The following is a 19440-nucleotide window of genomic DNA, read 5'->3' as shown; positions in this document are numbered from 1 at the left end:
GGGAAAGTGGTATGTTGCTTAACTTTTGGGTCAAACTAATTTTGTGAGAGGGAAAAAAAATGAAATTGAAAATTCTCCAAAAAAAGGGGGGAATACAAGGTGAGAGAAACTCAAATTTTGTGTACTATTCATTCTCCCTTTTTTTAATCTCCACTACGCCTTTTTTTAATAGAAAACCCAAGATTTGGAGAGAGAAGATTCACCCTCCATGGATGTCAACATCTAGCCTTCCTATTGGACAATCCAAAAGGCCCACATCTTAAACTATATTATTTTTAAGGGCCCATTTGTGAGTTCATTCTTTTCCTAATGGTACAATGTGTCAAGGATTGGCCCATACCATCTAGTACCACTTCTTTATGTAGGTTTCTTGGTCTCTACTCATTCTATTAGAGATTTATTTACTATTATGCAATTTTCGCATCACCCTTGACTGATAAGCTAAAGAAGGAGGCCTTGTTTTGGGATACTCTAGCTAATTGTAGATTCAACCAACTCAAGGAATTGCTTACTTCAACCCCCATACTTGTTTGCCTAGGCTTCTCAAAAGAATTCTCCGTTCGGTGTGATGCTATGGAAGGGGTATAGGTGCTATCTTGTTGCAAGAACACGGTATCATTACATTTGAAAGTTGCAAATTGGATGAAAAAGAGAGGAAAATGCATGTTTGTGACCAAGAAATGCTAGCCATCCTTCATGATATCAAGAAGGGGTAGCACTATCCCTATGGCAACTAGTTTAGAGTGAAAAGTGATCATTGAGTGCTCAAGTACTTTCTATCGCAGTTAAATTTGACTCCTAAGCAAAGAAGTTGGGTGATAACCTTACAAAATTATAATTTTGAGATCACTTGTACTAGGGGAGAGAATAATGTTGTGGGAAAATTCACACTCTCATATGTGGGCATAAAAAGTATAATCTATTTTTTAGGTTAGCAAGTGATTCGATATAGAGAAGCTCCAAGAGGCTTATTTTCTTAGTGACGAATCAAGCCCTATCTTTCAAAAATTATAATAAGGTATTATGGAAAATGAATCCCATTATCAACTCAAAAATGGCCTCATATGGTCACATGGAAATATTGTAATCCCTCATACCTCTCCTTTTACACAAAAAATAATGGAAGAGATGCATTCTTTGCTTATTGTTGGTCACTTGGGAGTCTTTAAGACCTACAATAGAATTGCAAAGAGTTTCCATTGGAAGGGCCTATGGAAGGATGTCAAGAAAATTTTCTCTAAATATGTTCCATGCCAACAAAACAAGGGCATAACTCTTAAGCTAGGGGGTTTGTTACAGCCATTTGCTATCATTTTGAGGGGAAATGGATACAAATTACGCTAGATTTCATCACTAGGTTGGCCATGGTCAAGAAGGGTTGGAAAAACATCTATGTGGTAGTGGATCATCTCAACAAAGTAGCCCACTTTATCCCCACCAAGACACAATATACTACATCTTAAGTAGCCAGCCATTTTAAGGAGCATGTCTTTAAGTTGCATGGGCTTCGACTTGTCATTGTGCATGATCAGGATATCAATTTTATTAGCCACTTTTGGTAGGCAGTGTTTAACTCCATGGGGACCAAATTAGCTCCATCTACAATATACCACCCCCAGATTGATGGCCAAATTAAGAGGGTTAACAAGTGGCTTGAGACCTACTTAAGATAATTTTATCATGATATACAAAATTTGTGAGATTCATGGCTTCATTTGGCCGAGTCTACTTATAATAACTCCACTCATGCTAGCATTGGAGTATCCCTCATTGAGGCCATGTATGGGTATAAAGTGTTATTTCCTATAGTCATATTTAGTGAGAAGTTGAACCCTCATGGAAGAGAACAATTGGACCACATGCAAATCCTAATTCAAGAAATGTAACTTGAATCACGAAGACCCAAGAACATATGAAGCTCTATGCTAATGAAAAAAATTTCTCCTTTGAGTTTTAAGAAGGTGATTTGGTTCTCCTAATGGTACCCAAGTCCAGATACTCCACAGTAAAGGATGGCTCTAGCAACAACAAGTTGGCACACTACTATTACGGGCCATACAAGCTAGTCAAAAGAGTGGGTAACTTGGCTTATCATCTCAAACTCTCTCCCTCCACTAAGATTCATGATTTTTTTCATGTGCATCTACTAAAATCTTTTATTGTGTACCCTAAAGTCTATTTGGAGAAGTTGCCACACCCATAGATGGAGAGAGCATCATTTACTACACTCCTAAGGCACTCATTGGACAAAGAGAAAATAATCCTAGGACTTGGTCAATTCAAGAATATTCTATTAAATAATAGGATTTACCCTTGGAAGAGCTTTTGGAGACTAGCAACTATTTTGGAGGAGTTCTCCCCCTTAAAAGATGCAATCTTGACTAAAGACTAGCTTAGATTGCACATAATACACTATTTTAGAACAATTTTTTCCATGCATTAATGGAAAAGCCAAGTGTAACTGTTGAGTGTTGAAATGACTTGTTTTTTGGCTGATTTTTGTTGTTTTTGAGAGCTGAATGGTTGATTTTTTTGGGATGATTGGTTGGTTTAGAAGTGGTTTGAGAGTGTTTTGGATGATAATGATTGTGTTTTGGAAGATCATGATGTTTGTTGATGGTTCTGTGATATTCTGATAGGTTCTGATAGGTTCTGTATACCTTCTGTTTTGTTCTGATTATCTTCTGTAAGGAGGGATGGAGTATTGATTGATGAAGAATGAGATATTGTGAAAGCTTAGTGAATGGTTTGTGAGAGTTTGAAATGGTTTGAGAATGAGTGATGTGGTTTTGATGACCTTCTATAACCTTCTGTAGGTCTTCTGTAGAGCTTCTGTTCTGTTCTGTACTGTAGCTGTTCTGTAGACTGTTCTGTATGCTTCTGTAAGTGTTTTGTGGAATGTATGTGTGACTTTGGGGAAAGTTTTCTAGCCTTTGAAAGAGGTGAATACAAGTGCAAAAGAGCTGAAAGAAGTGGAAGAAGAAGCTGCTGAAGACTCAAGTGAAGACTAGAGTGAAGTGACAGTAGTGAGCTGTGAAGAGACACTGTAGTGGCTCTGGTGACCCTTCATATCAGACATACCTCTTGGGAGGGGTATCCACGACCTAAGAGTGATTTTTTGAGAGTGATTTTGAGAGATTGTAGTGAGGATATGATGTATTATTGATGGAGAGAGAGAGAAAGAGTCAGAGATAGCCAATTCTACTCAAACAGAGTGATTGTATATGAGAGATTGAGAGAGAAGACTATGAAGATATTGAAGATGAATAATATGTGATGTATTTCCATTCAAAGATTGTGTACTTCTTTGCTTTCTTTGTTCCATTGATGGATTTTATGAGGATGTTGAAGAATATGGTTGATTCTATTAAAAACCGTGGGAGATTTACATGATGCTGCATGAAGATTTGTTGTGCCTGGTGTTCTTTTCTTCATTATGATCCTATGAAACAAGATAAACAAGCTTGTTGATGTTACAAGATAGATTTTCTTGCAAGAGAATTCCCTTTTCCTTGGTGTTCCTCTCGGGGCTCCATGTTTTTGGTGCGCAGCCGGGGAAAACTTGCCATCAACAAGCACCAAAAGAGGCTGAAAATGAAGGAATTGGCATTGCCAAGAAGAGAAGAATTCAATGGATGTTTGTAAAGTTCCTTCTTCCACTGAAGAGTTGGAATTCCTCATAATCAAAGCCACTTTCCACAAGAAGTTCATCCCACAATGGCGGAAACACATCACCATCATGATGCATGCTCTATGTGGTGGACAGTTTCCTCTTCCTATTGAAGCAGCAGAAACTTGCATCTTGGTGGCAAACTGTTTGGGAACAAACTGAAGAACAGAAACAGAGAGAATGACCATCCATGGAAGATTTGGCATTCATTGAGAAGTTTCCAGACAACATCAAGTGGGAGATTGTGAAGAAGCTTCAGGAGTCTTGGTCCGTAGAGGTTCACAGGGACAAGAAGGAAAAGAGTTGGAATTTGTTCGTGGATGCTCAACAGCAAGATACATGGGATGCTTGGTGTACTGATAATCTTCTGTTGGTTCAATTAGCAACCCACTGGAAGTTGGTAGACAGAGTGTTTTTCACAACATACACTGTTGAAACCATCAGAAGCTGGCATTACTATGATGATGGCACCACCACAATGCTCAGACGTATGCATTTTGACACCTTCAGAACCGAATACCTTCCTCTGTGCAGTGGCATGAAAGCATAATTTAGGGACGTTGAGAGGAAAGAAGTAGAAGAAATGTTGGCAAGAGAGTCCTCTAGAGACTGAAGCCTTCTGTTAACCCTCTGTGGAGCACTAACAACATAGTGGAGTCAACCCCCTGATGAATGACGCAATAAAAAGGCAAGCGTTGGAACGAGTCCAGAGGTACGTGAGAAGAGAGAAAGCAAGAATCAGAGCCGAGAGCGAGCTCGCAGCAGAAGCTGCCTTTGACGCCCTTGCGGAACTCTTTACAGAAGTCCCAATGGCACATCAAGCCCTTCCTCCTCCTACTGGAGGTCCACTTCCAAGCCAGATCCGTCCTGGAAATATTGATGACAGGCCAGCGAATGTAGTCCCATTGCCAGTTTTTAAGGGAGAGTACAATGAAGACCCCGATCTTCATGTAGCAGAGTTTATGGTAGCGTGTGTGGCTAACAATGCCAGAACCCCTGAGCATTGGTTGGCAATATTCCCCGCCACTTTCAAGGGCGCGGCGTTTCAGTGGTATGAGAGACAAGCTGCAGGAACTTTTGGCACATGGGACGACCTGAAGTTGGCCTTCCTCACTAAATTCAGGCGTGAAGGTTTTGAAGAGCGGATGAGAGAGGAATTTATGAACCTAAGTCAGTCCTCTAGAGAAAGAGTGGAAGCTTATGTCTCACGAATGGAATCCATCCTGAAGAGATGGACTAACCATAATCTAGATGATGGCATTCAGAAGGGGGTGTTTCTCAGAGGATTACAACCAGAAGTCCGTAAGTTTGTGGAGCTGCAAAGACCAGCCACCCTGCAAGCTGCAATAGAAGGTGCAAGACTGTACGATGAAGTGGAAGCTCGATTAGCGATGAATTCGGGAAGAGGAGTCCTACCTCCTCTGATGCCAGGAATGATGTATCCACCAAATGTAGTCCTAGGGACTGTTCCTTACCCCTACCAACAGATGCCCCCGGTCTCACAGTACAGTGCACCAAATCCACAGTGGCCACAATCCCTGCCTCAAATGATGGTTCAACCACAACAACAATGGTCCCAACCAATTTCCTCAATGCCAAATCAGCAGCAACAGTGGAATCCTACCAACTGGAGCCAACAACCAACAGTTCAAACAGGAGCACTGAATCAGAACCAGAACAGAGACCCCTCTGTACCAACCCAACCCGTTTATGCAGTAATTACAGAGACTCCTCAAAACCCTCCTGCCAGTACGTCCGGAGGAGAAAGCTTGAAGGATTATTTATCCAACTCCGTTGCAAACATTAAAAAGGAGTTGATGGATGTGATTACAGAGCAAATACAGACATTGAAAGTGACTACCGCTAGCATATCCAACGTTGCAGGAGCAAGAAGAGATGTGATGCGGTCAAATACTTGGTGTGGTAAGTGTCATCAAGCAGGCCATTTAGCCACTGAATGTACACGGAAACCAACCATCCCTGGAGCCTTCTGTTCCTACTGTTTGCGGAAGAACCATACAGAGGACATTTGCTCTCTGAAGGAGATGCATGATAGGAGAAGGAAGGAAGAAGACACAAGATTCAACCTGCTGGAATCCAAAATGACAACACAAGATATTGGACCCAAGCCTAGAGAGTTTGGTCCTAATTTCAGACCCAGAAGATTTCCCTCTCAAAGTTACAGAGGAAGACAGTCTGGCAGTGGTCAGAGATCAGAAGTGGAGTGTTACAGATGCGGAGAAAAGGGACACATTTCACCAAATTGTCCAAATCCTCGAAGGTCAGTGGATTACAAGCCCTTATGTAGTCGATGCAAAGGAGAAGGCCACACTGCAAAAGACTGTCCAAGCCCAGCCCCAGTGAAAAACAGTGCTACTGATAGTGCAGCCAAGGCCCAAGAGCCTACCTCCAATTTGGTGGAATTGGAAGTTGCTACCATCACGCGTGCAAAGCAGAAGGAACCACCTATCCAGAAAGAAAATAACCCTCCTGCCAGAACAGTGAAGTTCAATCTTCCACCAGAAGAACAGAACAGAACAGAGCCTAACAGTGCCGTACAGAGCCCTACAGTGCCACAGAGAGTTACAGAGACAGTTACAGAGACAGGACCAGAGGTCCAGGATACAGAAGAGGAGGAAGTGCCACAAGTGGCAGAAGAAGTTCCTGTAATTCCTCTGATGGAAGGAAGAGGGAAAATGAAAATGGGTGTTGCCCCATTCCCTAATCGGTTAGAGAAGCCAGTGGATCTTATTAAGGAATACGATCTGGTCAGAGATCTAGATACCTTTAAACCAAACCTCACATTCCGACAATTATTGATGTTGTCTCCCAGTTGCCGAAAAAGGTTCAAAAGTATACTGATAAAAAGACGTGGTTTAAGGATTGCTCCCTCAACAGCAACAAAGTCCAACAAGGCTCCAGAACCTGTAAAAGAAGTGGATGTGGCTAATGCTTTCCTAGATCCGGGTACTCCAGAGACTGGCGCGTGGATAGAAGGCTGCTTCATTGCAAATGCACTGATTGATGGAGGCTCATCAGTGAACATTATGACGGATGTGACGATGAAGGATCTAGGCCTACAAGGTGTGCAACCCACCCAATGGCTCATCAGACTGGCAGATCAGAGTAGAATCAAGCCTTTGGGCATTCTTCCATATGTGAAGACTACAGTGGCTGGAAAAGATTATTGGTTGACCTATTTGGTGGTGAAGCCAAACTCTTATGGTACATCCTATCCCCTGTTACTGGGTAGACCATGGCTTTTTGAAGCCCGAGCAAGGACTGATTGGTTCAAAGGAACCTTGACCTTGGGCAGAGGACCCAATAAAGTGGTGCTGAAACTGTATGGTTCTCAAAAAGGATATGGATCCACCTCCTTGGAATTATCTTCTGATTCCCCTAACGAGGCTACAGATGGAACATCAGCAGACGAAGATGCTGGCAAACAGATCCTTCCCAAGAAAATAATGGCACATTCCTTAACAGTGGATACTGTAAGCCGACTTCCAAAAGATGCAAAGCCATTATCAATGGGTGAATACTTCCTGCCTGAATCAGGAATGCCTTCGGAAATCACTTCTGACAGTGAGATAGAAGCATGGATGTACTGCTCTCCCTGTTACATGGTCACATCAGAAGCAGAAGCAGAGACAGAGGTAGGAGAGGAAACAGAGAATCTGTTCTTCTGTTACAGAGCTCCTACAGAGACAGAAGCAGAAGCAGAGGCAGAAGCAGAAGCAGAGACAGAGAAAGAAGAGGATGAATATGATATGGACGAAGAAGGTGATGAAAGTGAGCCAGAAGAGTCTATCCCACCTGAAGAGGATACATTTGAGGAAGAAGTTCCAAAAGCATCAGAAGCCGATGAGCTCATGCTATGGGACAGAATGATGATGGTACCATTTGGTCTGGTAAATGGATCTTCTCATATGCAAAACCTTTATAAGAAATGGATTAAGAAGAGCAAGCCGTCTTTTAGCAGTGGCTCATGCCGTCCTAACCTATCCTTGCCAAAGAAAGATGATGATGATGCACCGTGCCAACAAGCACCAATCCAACTAACCCAACAAGCATCAAAGGGTCCCTATTATGTGACGTTCCTGGATGTATCATCAGAAGATGAGTCTTCAAGCCAAGAGGTAATTACTCTTGAAATCAAACCCGAAACAGCTTTAATCCCATCCCAATATCTTAAAGAGCAACCTAAGTCTCCACCAAAAGAAGAAATTGGTTCTAGTGGGACATCAGAAGAGGATACCATTCCCTTGAAGGAGTCGGATCTCTACCCAGAAGCAGTCCGCGGGACCTTCATCCGTGAAGTAGAAGGTGAAAGGCAGTTAACCTTTGTGGATGCTGAAGGCACTGAACGCCACTTGAAGGTGGGTAGCAGTCTCCCAGAAGAGAAGTTGTCAACCTTGTACAACTTGTTGAAAGAAAATTTGGACGTGTTTGCGTGGTCCTACAAAGACCTAAAGGGGATTGATCCCACAATATGTCAACATCATATTGACTTGGAGCCTGATGCCAAGCCAGTACGGCAACGACAGAGGCGAATGAACCCGAATTATTCCACATTGGTGAAAGTGGAGCTGCTGAAGCTTCTAGAAGCCGAGTTCATCTATCCAGTGGCAAATAGTGAATGGGTTTCACCCATCGTGGTTGTACCCAAGAAGAATGGCAAATTGCGAATATGTGTGGATTTTCGAAAGCTTAATTCCAAGACAAAGAAGGATCACTTTCCTATCCCTTTCACAGACCAACTGTTGGACACAGTGGCAGGACATGAGCTTTATTCCCTTCTGGATGGATTCAGTGGATACAACCAAGTCCAAATCGCAGAAGAAGACCAATCCAAAACAACCTTCACCACAGAATGGGGGACCTACGCTTACCGAGTGATGCCATTTGAGCTCTGCAATGCCCCTGCTACTTTCCAACGAGTCATGATGGCTGCATTTCAAAATCATCTGCACGACTTCATTGAGGTATATTTGGATGACTTCTGTGTCTATAGTTTGATCCGTGAACATTGGGAGCACCTGGAGCAATGCTTTGACCGATGCCGGGAGTATGGGATTTCCCTCAACCCCGACAAATGCATCTTTGGGGTTTCTTCTGGAGTTCTGTTGGGCCACATTGTCTCTGCACAAGGGATATCAACAGACCCTGCAAAGATCGAAAAGATTGCAGCTCTGGCAGCACCCACCAACCTCAAACAGTTGAGGGGATTCCTAGGCCATGTGGGTTACTACAGAAGGTTCATAGCCCATTTTGCGACAAAGGCAACCTCCTTGCACAAGCTCCTGAGGAAAGATGCAGAGTTTACTTGGACAGAAGAATGTGACAAAGCCTTCCACACTCTGAAGCAGTGTCTAATAGAGGCACCCATTCTGCAACCTCCTGATTGGACGAAAGAGTTCCACGTACACACTGATGCATCAATTGAAGGCTTAGGTGCTGTCCTCTGCCAAAAGGGCTCCTCAAAGTTGGATCAACCGATCTATTACGCAAGCCGAAAAGTCACTGATAGGGAACAGAACTATACAGTGACCGAGCTGGAGTGCTTGGCAATGGTGTTTGCCCTGGAGAAGTTTCGCCATTACCTCCTATCTACCCACTTTAAATTTTATGTGGATCATGAGGCCCTGTCCTTCTTGATGAACAAAGAAGATGTGAAAGGACGAATGATGAGATGGCTCCTTCTATTCCAGGAGTTCGACTTTGAGGTGATTACTAAGCCTGGTCGTTCCCATGTTCTGGCTGATCATCTGTCGCGTATCCCACAAACTGCAGACGAGGAGCAGGATGATCCATACCTCCCTGATGCTTCCTTATTCTTGGTAGAAACTGTCACTCCCTGGTAAGCAGACATTGCCAATCTGTTGGCAACCCAACAGTACCCTCCTGGTATTTCTAGTCGGGCAAGGAAGAAGCTCATGCTAGAATCAGCCCCCTACACCCTGCTAGGCGGTGCACTGTACAAGAAAGGCAAAGATGAAGTGCTCAGAAGATGTGTTGCAGGAGACGAGATTGGGATTATTTTGAAGGCTTGCCACGACGAGCCATGTGGAGGTCACTTTGCAGGAGAAGCTACAGCTAGGAAGGCTCTGCTAGCAGGATATTGGTAGCCTACCATCCACAAAGATTCCTATGATTATTGTAAAAGATGTGATGCTTGTCGAAGAATGGGGAAACCCACAAGGACAAGTGCCATGCCATTGCAACCTATCCTTCCTTTGAAGCCGTTTGAGAAGTGGGGCATTGACTTCGTAGGTCCAATCGACCCTCCTACCAGAAGGAAACAGAACCGATACATCCTCGTATGTACAGATTATGTCACAAAGTGGTGTGAAGCTAAAGCCCTAAAGCGTGACGATGGTAACAGCGTGGCCCTGTTCATGTACGAGAATATCATCACCCGTTTTGGCAGTCCCTTAGAGTTGGTAAGTGATAGAGGCACGCATTTCCTCAACAAAGTCATGGAAGAGTTGACAGAGTTGTATAAGATCCGCCATCGCAAGTCCACTCCTTATTACCCTAGAGCCAACGGCCAAGTCGAAGTCACCAATCGCATCCTCTGCTCGATTCTGACAAGAACAATTGCTGCACATCGTCGTGATTGGGACGATCGACTTACAGAGGCCCTCTGGGCATACAGAACCTCCCATAAAGCAGCAACGGGACAGACACCTTTCCAGCTGGTGTATGGAACAGAAGCTGTTTTTCCTGTTGAACTGGAACTACCCTCTTTGCGAGTGGCGATCAAAGAGCGTTTGGGGGATGATGATTCACTGCAACGCCGTCTCCTGCATTTGGAATGTTTGGACGAAATTCGCAGGATGGCTTTACAGTGCATGGAAGCCACGCAAGCTCGACATAAGGCTTACCATGACAGCTTCATCAAGCACAAGGAGTTCAAAGAAGGTGATTTGGTCCTAGCCTATGATTCACGATTTGGCAAGTTTCCTGGCAAGCTCCAACAGCGGTGGATGGGCCCCTATAAGGTACTTGCAGTCAACCCTAATGGTTCTGTCCAAGTGCAGACCGTTGATGCCTCTGATGATCCCTTTCTGATCAATGGATATCGCCTGAAGAAGTACTTCCCTCCTTGGGGATCTTGACAATTACGGACACTTGATCCTTCCCCTCATTGGCACGGCACTGTACTTCTTATGATGCTACTTTTGATAGCCGTTCTTCAATCACTTCTGATGAAGAGGGTGCAACCCTCTGTCCCCTCCAAACCCCCTTCCAGTCTTGATTTCTTATCCTCTATTTTCCACCAGCGACAGTGGCGAGGTTGGTCTTGACACATGGTTTTTCTACCATTCCCTTGCTCAATTTGCAAAAAAAAAAGAAAAAAAAAGAAAAAAAAAAAACAAAACATATCGGTCATGGGAGAAAAGGACTTAGGTCCCTGTCATGCCGACCTATTCTTCGAGAAAAGGTGGAAACACCCTCGGGAATAGGGGAAAACAAGAAAAAGAAAAAGAAAAAAAAAACAAACAAGAAAAACAAATTTGTTATGAGAGAAAAGGAAGCAATTCCCTGTCATAGCGGGCCTCGTTCCAAGAAAAGGTGGTAAACACCCTTGGGCGAGAAGCTGGCTGTGGAAAAGGTGGTAACACCCAGCAGTCCAGAAAGTGGATTCATTAATTGATATCCCTAGGATCCAATTCCGACGCTGCCTCCCTTGGTACGCTGTGTCCTGGGTCTCTTTGCAAAGTGACTACCTGTCCTCTAGCAGACGATATGTTCCTGTCCAATACAATGTTCGATTTGATGGCTACCTCCCTGGGTACGCCTCTTCAACAACTGATGACGCGATCTTCATCAACAACCCCTTGAGTGATGTGAGCTTTCATCCTAACCGGATGGGGAAGTGAGTATGGTTACCCTTTGTATCTATCAACAGAGAGTGAGACAGAGGGTGGGGCGAGAGACCAGTTTTTTCCCTTCAAATCAAATGAGAGGAGAGAAGTGTTAATGAAGTGTTGCACGTACGGGATGGGCCTCTCAATGCACAAAGCACAATTTGTTTCTGTGCACTGCACCATAAGGCTCCCTGGCCTTCATTCTCGCACCGTATGCCGGCACAGGGCGGGATGCACCGTTGCACCATCAAATGCGCACAAGGCATACAACCTTTGCACAAGTGACTGTGAGGATTACATCAATGGGTTTCAGGAAAAGGCTGCCCTCCTGTATCTATCCACAGAGCGTGAGATAGAGGGTGGGTTGAGTGTGACTGGAGTTTCTTCAATCAATTACCGAGAGGCGAGATTGAGGGACGTTACGACACTTGGAGTCAGGTATGTTCCCGTTTCCCTATGCACCCAGGGGATGGGTCTTTACCGTCATCACAAGACACAGCACCCTGTTCTGTACACTGCACTGTAAGGCTCCCTTGCCTTCCTCCTTGCACTTATGCCAGATGGGTTGGATGCACTAATGCACCATCAACTGTGCACCCTGGCATACCCCTTCTGCACCATTCCCCCTTGTCGATTCCTCAACCGGGCATGAGATATGGGGTTCCATCATTCTTCCTTGAGTGATATTAGTCATGGGGCGAGTGACTGTTCTTTCATTTCATTTGAGTGACTGTGAGTTGAGTGTAGTATTCCTCATCATCGACGAATTTCATGTGATTCCTTCCATCAGCTACCTCCCTGGGTGCTGTGGCGTGGTCCCTGCCATGACGGACGTGTGCGTTGTAAAGATGCCTTGGTCCCTCCAGTGCCGACAACAACACTGGACGTGCCATCGATACTCAACCTTGATTCTTGACGAAATGGGCCAAGTTCTTCTAACCCTACACTTTGGTTTTTTCGTGCCGGTCATATTTTAAGTGTGGGGAAGTTAGTGGATGGTCTGTGGCGTGGTCCTAGGTCCCTAATGCTCGGTTAACCCTATCCGTTAAGGTCTTAAGTGTGGGGACGCGTCCCTGCGCGTCTACATTGCATACCCTTCTGCATATGCCTCAACTTGTTCATGCATATATGCCATGCCTTGCTTTTACCCTAATGGGATCCCTTCCCACCCACCTGGTTATGTTCCACCCACCCTTGGGGCTATTTCCTTACAGTTTTCCTTCATTCCCTGATTTTGAGGTCCTGCCATGTGAATGCATCCTACGTTCACCAAAGTCCCAATCCAACCTTATAGCCCTGTTCCTCCCATTGAACTGATCCATTTTCCTTTTTACCTACCCCTGTTCCGGTGCACGGTTTTTGAGTTATTAATTTTTGAAGCATTTTGCACAATTTAGCCGGTTTTCCATGTGAACGCACTTTTCTTGCTTCGGAACCGTGATCTGACGTCATAGCCCTGACAACCGCTTTTCCCCTAACATTTTTCCTTTTTATTCCGCATCATTCCGCTACATGGTTTGTCCGTTATTAATTTTCCGGGTTTTTAAGACTTTTTCGTGTGTATTTTTGACATTTTTCCATGTGAACCTGCCCTATTTGCATCGGAATTCCAATTTGATTTGACAGCCGTGTCTCCTGTGCCTTCCCCTACCTTTTTCCTTTTTCCTCCACCCTTTTTCGACTTCCGGATTTTTACTTATTAAATTTTAAATGACTTTTCGGGAGTATTTTTGGAGTTTTTCACATGTGAACCCCTCCTATTCCCGTCGGAACTGCGGTTTAACGTGATAACCCTGTGCCACTCCTTTCTGTGGACATTTTTCCTTCTTACTGCATGTCATTCCGGTGAATGGTTTGTTCGATATTAATTTTCGATCCCATTTTCGGGTTTGTTTTTTGGGTTTTTCCCATGTGAACGCGTCTTACCTTAGTCGGAATTCTGTTTTGACGTGATAGGATTGTCGGGCACATCTTTCTGCACAGTTTTCCTTTTTTCTGCACTTCCTTCCGATGCACGGATCTTTCGATATTAATTTTTAAATTGCGTTTTTGGTTCATTTTTTGTGTTTTTTGCACGTGACTGCCCTTTACCCCTCCCGGAACCCCCGTCCCGTATTTTCCTTGTTTTCCCCCTATCGTCCTGCCCACTTTTTGTTTTTATGCTATTTCGTTTTGACGTCCGGATTGGGAGTTATTCATTTTTCTTTCTTTTTACGTTTTTTCTCACGCCCGTTTTGCGCGTGAACGCGCCTTTTTCGATTTTACGAATCTCCACGCGCCTCGGTCGTGTCCGCGTAACCCATACCGTCTTCCTCGCGCCATTTCAATCCCGTCATGGCAAAATTTTTTACCCCGCCCCGCGCACGAGCACGAGACGGGGGTACGCGCCTTTGTCCCCATCCCATGGCCCCCCCATGGGCCTTCCATCCCTTACCCCCACCTGCCCATCCCATGGCCCCCCCCATGGGCACCCACCCTTTCCCCCCACCCCTTCCCCCCCCCCCCCCAACTGCCACCCCTTCCCCACCCGCCCGTGCATTTCTTTCTCTCTTTCTTTCTTTCTTTCTCTCTTTCTTTCTTTCTTCTCCAGCGGGCTTCCTCCTCCACCGTCGCCCCCCCAGCGACTTCCACCCCTCCTCCACAGCACCCTCGCCTCCCCAGCGGACTCCCTCCTCCACAGCGCCCCTCCCCGCCCACAGCTTCCTCCTCCACAGCGCCCCCGCCCGCAGCTTCCTCCTCCACAGCGCCCCTCCCCGCCCGTAGCTTCCTCCTCCACAACGCCCCTCCCCGCCCGCACCTTCCTCCTCCACAGTGCCCCTCCCCGCCCGCACCTTCCTCCTCCACAGCGCCCCCGCCCGCACCTTCCTCCTCCACAGCGCCCCGCCAGCGTTCTTCTCCCTCCCCGCGACTCCTCCCCCTCTACCACCTCCTCCTTCTCCTTCCCTTCCTCCACCGACCCCTCTACCACCTCCTCCTTCTCCTTCCCTTCCTCCACCGACTCCTCCCCCTCTACCACCTCCTCCCACCCTCTCACCTGCCCAGGTTAGCAACTAACCTTAGATTAGTTAACACTAACCTCACTGTGATGAATTACTAACCTAGCTTTAGTTAACCTTAACTAACTTAGGTTAAAAATTAACTTAAATAGACTTAGGTTACAAACTAACTTAACTAGGGTTAGGTTAACCTTAACCTAACTGTGGTTAGTCAACTAACCTACCTCAGGTTAGTCTTTCCCCCACTAACTAACCCTAGGTTAGTTAGTCTCTCCTAGGTTAGTTAGAACTTACCTAGACTAACTTAACCAACCTAGACTGACCCCAGACTAACCTAATTGACTTAGTCCACCCTAGACTAACCCAGACTAACCTAATCAACCTTGACTAACCTGACTAGACTTAGGTAGACTAACCTGACTTATCCCACTAACCTGACTTAATTGACTTATGTTTAATTGACTTATGTGATTAATGTGATTTAGGTGACTTAATTAATCACTACCTTAATTTTTCCATTAAAAATTTTCAGAAACAATTTTAAAAATTCCTTTTGCTTTTTGTCAATTTTTGGAAATCTGTCTGCTGGAAATTGCCTACCCTATAATTTTTGAAAATTCCACATTTCCTAAATTTAACCCTAAAATTGCCCAAAAATATAGAAAATTCATTTAAAAAATTGTAAAAAATTCTAAAAAATTCCCCTTACCTCCCTTGCTCATTTTCCATTTATTCAACCATAAATAATAACAATTAAAATTTTTAAAAAAAATTAAAAAAATATAAAACTAAAATAAAAAAACCAACACAAACCAAATCAACACATCTGCTAAGGTGTTGTCATTGTTGTTTCACCAGTGTTCTTTACTTTTCCTTTACTGGATTCACTTCTTTTGGGAGACTCTTCCGTGCGCATTCCTGCATTACATACACACCCCTTCCAGGTATTTATTTTATGTGCTTTATTTATTTTTTATTTTTTCCTTAATCACAAATTAATTGTTAAAATGAACCCTTTAATTCACCCACAGTTTCCATGCGCCTTCGCGCTAAACACACATATTTTTTTTAAATTAAAATCAACCAGCCGTTCACTTAGCACGCGCTACGTGTGCTACAGAGGCACTTTAAATTTTTAATTAAAAAAGAACCAGCCGTCACATGAGCACGCGCTGGCAAAAAAGCGCTCCACATTACCTTAAATTATAATTAATGAATTGCATTTAGAGACCCAGTCGGGAATCGAAGTCCGAGAATCGAATAACTGCACCGCTTAACCTAATAATTGGTAATTTAATTTATAATAAGGAACCGCCGTTTTCTTGTTAAGGTTTATCACCTAATAAAAATTCACCCATTTTTATTAATTAATTAATTAAAATCAACCCTTTATTAAATTAATTCACCCTCACTGCACTTAATTCCCCTTTTTAATGAAGCGTTTCGTGGGATGGGTATACGCAGTCATTAGTGTTATTTTCCATGGTCCCGTCTTGGTTCTATCACAGATGTCGTATTGATATGTGTCGGATATGGTATGGTTTTGGTTTCATGTCTTAGTTACGGTTAAGGGTACGGTATGCAGTTTTTTTTTCTTTTATTGCCTGATACGGGGTTCAGGGTGTTTGTTTGATGCATCGCATGAAGCTTTCGGTCGCATTTGTCTCGAGGTCATGTCAAATTTTTTCTAGGATGTGGTTTGCTTGGGGTTAGTAGGTCGAGTCACGTTTTATTGGTAATTCTCTTATCCTTGGTTTTTGTATGTTGCTTTGCAGGCATTCTCTTTGATTGTCTGTGTTTGTGGTGTGTGTGTAACCATCTGAATGGCGCCTTCTCATGCTCCTCCCCCTATCCAGTACGTCCCATTAGTTAGTAGGGATTACTCGTCCCTACTTACTTTTGAGCCCCTCACGAGGGCGGGACTTGCTGCTTTTGTGGCCACTCCTTTTCCATTACTTCTAGAGGATCCGTCCGTATGTGATGAGTTCCTGGCCTCTTACAGCAAGAATACAGGAGTAGTCCAAGGAATGTCTATGACATTGACGTCTCGAGGCTTAGGGAAGGCTCTATCTTTACCCTCCAAAGGAGAACCTTTTGTGACCACTCGTCAGCTCTTCTCTAATGAAGAGATTCTCAAGCTGTTGCAGAAGTAGACAAGGGAAGTCCTTGATGTTAAGAAAGTGATAAACTCTTCAGGAGTTTCATTTTCTATGATTACTGATCCCGTATGGAAGACGATGTGTCAGTTCCTTCAGGACAGGTTCATGCCTGCCAAAACGCCATCCCCCTATTTGTCCAAAGAGCTTTTCACAGCTTCCAGGATGGTGTTGAAAAGAGTTGCTATTGATTGGAGCACATACCTCCTTACTAAAATGGATCAGCATTTTGTTAAAGTCACGAGGGGTAATGTTACCAATGTTACCTATGGATCATATTTGTCTACCTTCTTGACCTATTCAGGTTTACAGAAGACTGTGCCTCCACCTCCTCCATCAGATTCAGTACCTCCTCCTCCACCTTCAGAAGAGTTAGCACCTATTGACATTGAGGATGATGATTCTCCGCCTCCCCTGGTCATACAACGTAAACGCTTGAAGAGGGTAGCGGATAAAGCCCCTGCTGTACTTCCCTCAGTGCATGTCCCTGCTACTTCTGGCAGTGAACTCCCTGGGTATCTCACTTGCAATAATCTGTTCCGAGCACATAGAGAAGGATCCTTGGAGATCTCAGTTCCCTCCCTGAACAGTCTCGTCTCAGGAGATGCCATTCCTTTCCTCTGCAAGGATATTCAAAGTTCCATTGAGTTGTCAGTGACAGCCTGTGTTCAACAGCTGTACGCATCTTTCTATGAGGAGCTTATGCAGTCCAAAGATCAGTTGCATAAGGCAACATCTGAGTTAGCTTCTGCTAAGGATACCCTAGCAGATCTATTTAAGCAAATGGAACAGCAAACCCAACTGGTTGCCATCCAAAGTGATGAGATTTCTTCATTGAAGACCCAGTTACTAGAGGCTCACTCCCAAGTTACTAGTCTTTCAGAAGAGAAGGAGAGGATGTCCAGAGAAGCGAAAGAATTCCAAGCTATTTTAGATGACAAGCTTTCAGCTTTACAAACTGCTAATGACACAGTGGCCATCCAAGCCTCCCAAATCCAGCAGTTGCAAGATCAGCTTGCAAAGTCCCGCTCTGTTCCTCCAAGCCCTCCTGTTCCATTAATTCCTTCTCTTTCACAGCAGGACTTGGCTGCCTTACAGAGACAGGCTACTTTGTGCCCTCTATTCCAAGACAAAGTGGAAAGATTGCAGTCCAGAATGGACTTGTTATGATCTATCTTTGAACAGTTTCAGGACTTTGTCTTACCAGACCATTCTTTCTTTGTCCACTACCACTTACAGAAGTTGGTCTTCTATATGAAGCTTTCCACGATGGATTTACCTTTTCCAGAGGATGGCTGGAGTGGGGCTTGGTCTGCTGAGTTGTTGACAGAGGTAGTCAGAATGGTCTTTGAAGATTCTGTCATGCCAGACACCATGTTGATGTCATACATGTATCTCCGAGGAGATTTGTTAATTCCAGATGAGGTAGATATGGCATGGTATGTGGGGGATGTGGTCTTACAGGCTGTTCTATATGTCAATCATTTGGAGTTGCGCATAGCTGATATGTTTCAAAGTTATTCCTCCAAAGTAGTTGATTGTCAGGATAATTCGTGGCATCCCATGATTGATTCGGTGGTCCTCAATCAAAGACAAAACACAGCTCCTACCTTTGCCCAGAGTACTAACCAACTGAGGATGGATCTCTTAACCTATCTTTCCAAACATAATCCATTTGATGCTATCTTCTTTGATGCCTATCATAGACGATCTCTCTTAGGACCTTCTGTTCCTACCCCCCTCTATTACCAACAAATGGCTCACCGCTATGCTATATATATTTCCCTTTGTCAAACTAATTCCACAGTAATTTTACCACTTCTTTTTCAACCTTCCAATTTTCCTCAAATTCCTATTTTCACTTACTGTTCCTTTATTGAGGATAGGGTATTTTCCCCTTCTCCACCCTGTCCTTCACCCCTCATAAATGTACCCTCCACATTTCCTATTTATCAGTTAACACCGTTCCTTAGTGATTCCTTACAAATTTCTGCCACTCCTTCTTTAACCTTTTCTTCCTTTTATGATTTTTCTTATCCTTCCCTACATCCACTTTCCCTTATTCCATTACCCTCTCCTAACACTTCCATATCTCAACCACCTCAGTTGGTTAGTGACTGTGACGGTTTTGATACTCAGATTTTCAGAAGAAGGGGATGGAGTTCGGATGATTGCCTTACAGGACCACAGATTAATTGGCCAGTAATTCCAGGGGAATGGACAGCTTCCAGTCAAGCTTATCAAAACTATGTTCATTTTGCCCAACAATATTCACAGTCTGCAGATCCCTCAGTGAGATTGACTGCTCACTTTGCTTGGTACCTGGTGTATATGCATAGGCACTCTCATACTGATTCAAAGCCTATTCCAAAGTTGTGCATGAATGTCAATGTTAGCATTGATTCTCAGTAGCTGGAGATACTGTATTTTCATGCCCTCTGTTTACCTAGCAGATACTTGGTCCTGTTGGAAAGGATGTGCTGTCTCCAATTTTTCCAAAATCCTCCTAAAAACTTTGTAGATGAATCCTTATCTATGGATCGATTTAGACAACATCAATCTTTTAAGAGGGATCATCTTCATTGATACCTTTCCAATGTATGGTGGAAGCTTTTAATAAACAACTCTCTTTTTGAAGAAGTCATTCAGACGGTTGTGTTGTGTATTAGTGTTTGTGTTGTGAGTTCATTTATGTCAAACGAACGTGGTGGTTTCCTATTGGATTTCGTATACGAGCTATGTTT

Source organism: Lygodium microphyllum, chromosome 29 (genome assembly GCF_053477565.2).
Source record: "Lygodium microphyllum isolate KBCC chromosome 29, Lygodium_microphyllum_v1.1.10, whole genome shotgun sequence".
NCBI lineage: Eukaryota > Viridiplantae > Streptophyta > Polypodiopsida > Schizaeales > Lygodiaceae > Lygodium > Lygodium microphyllum.
Note: the sequence above shows the minus strand (reverse complement) of the source record.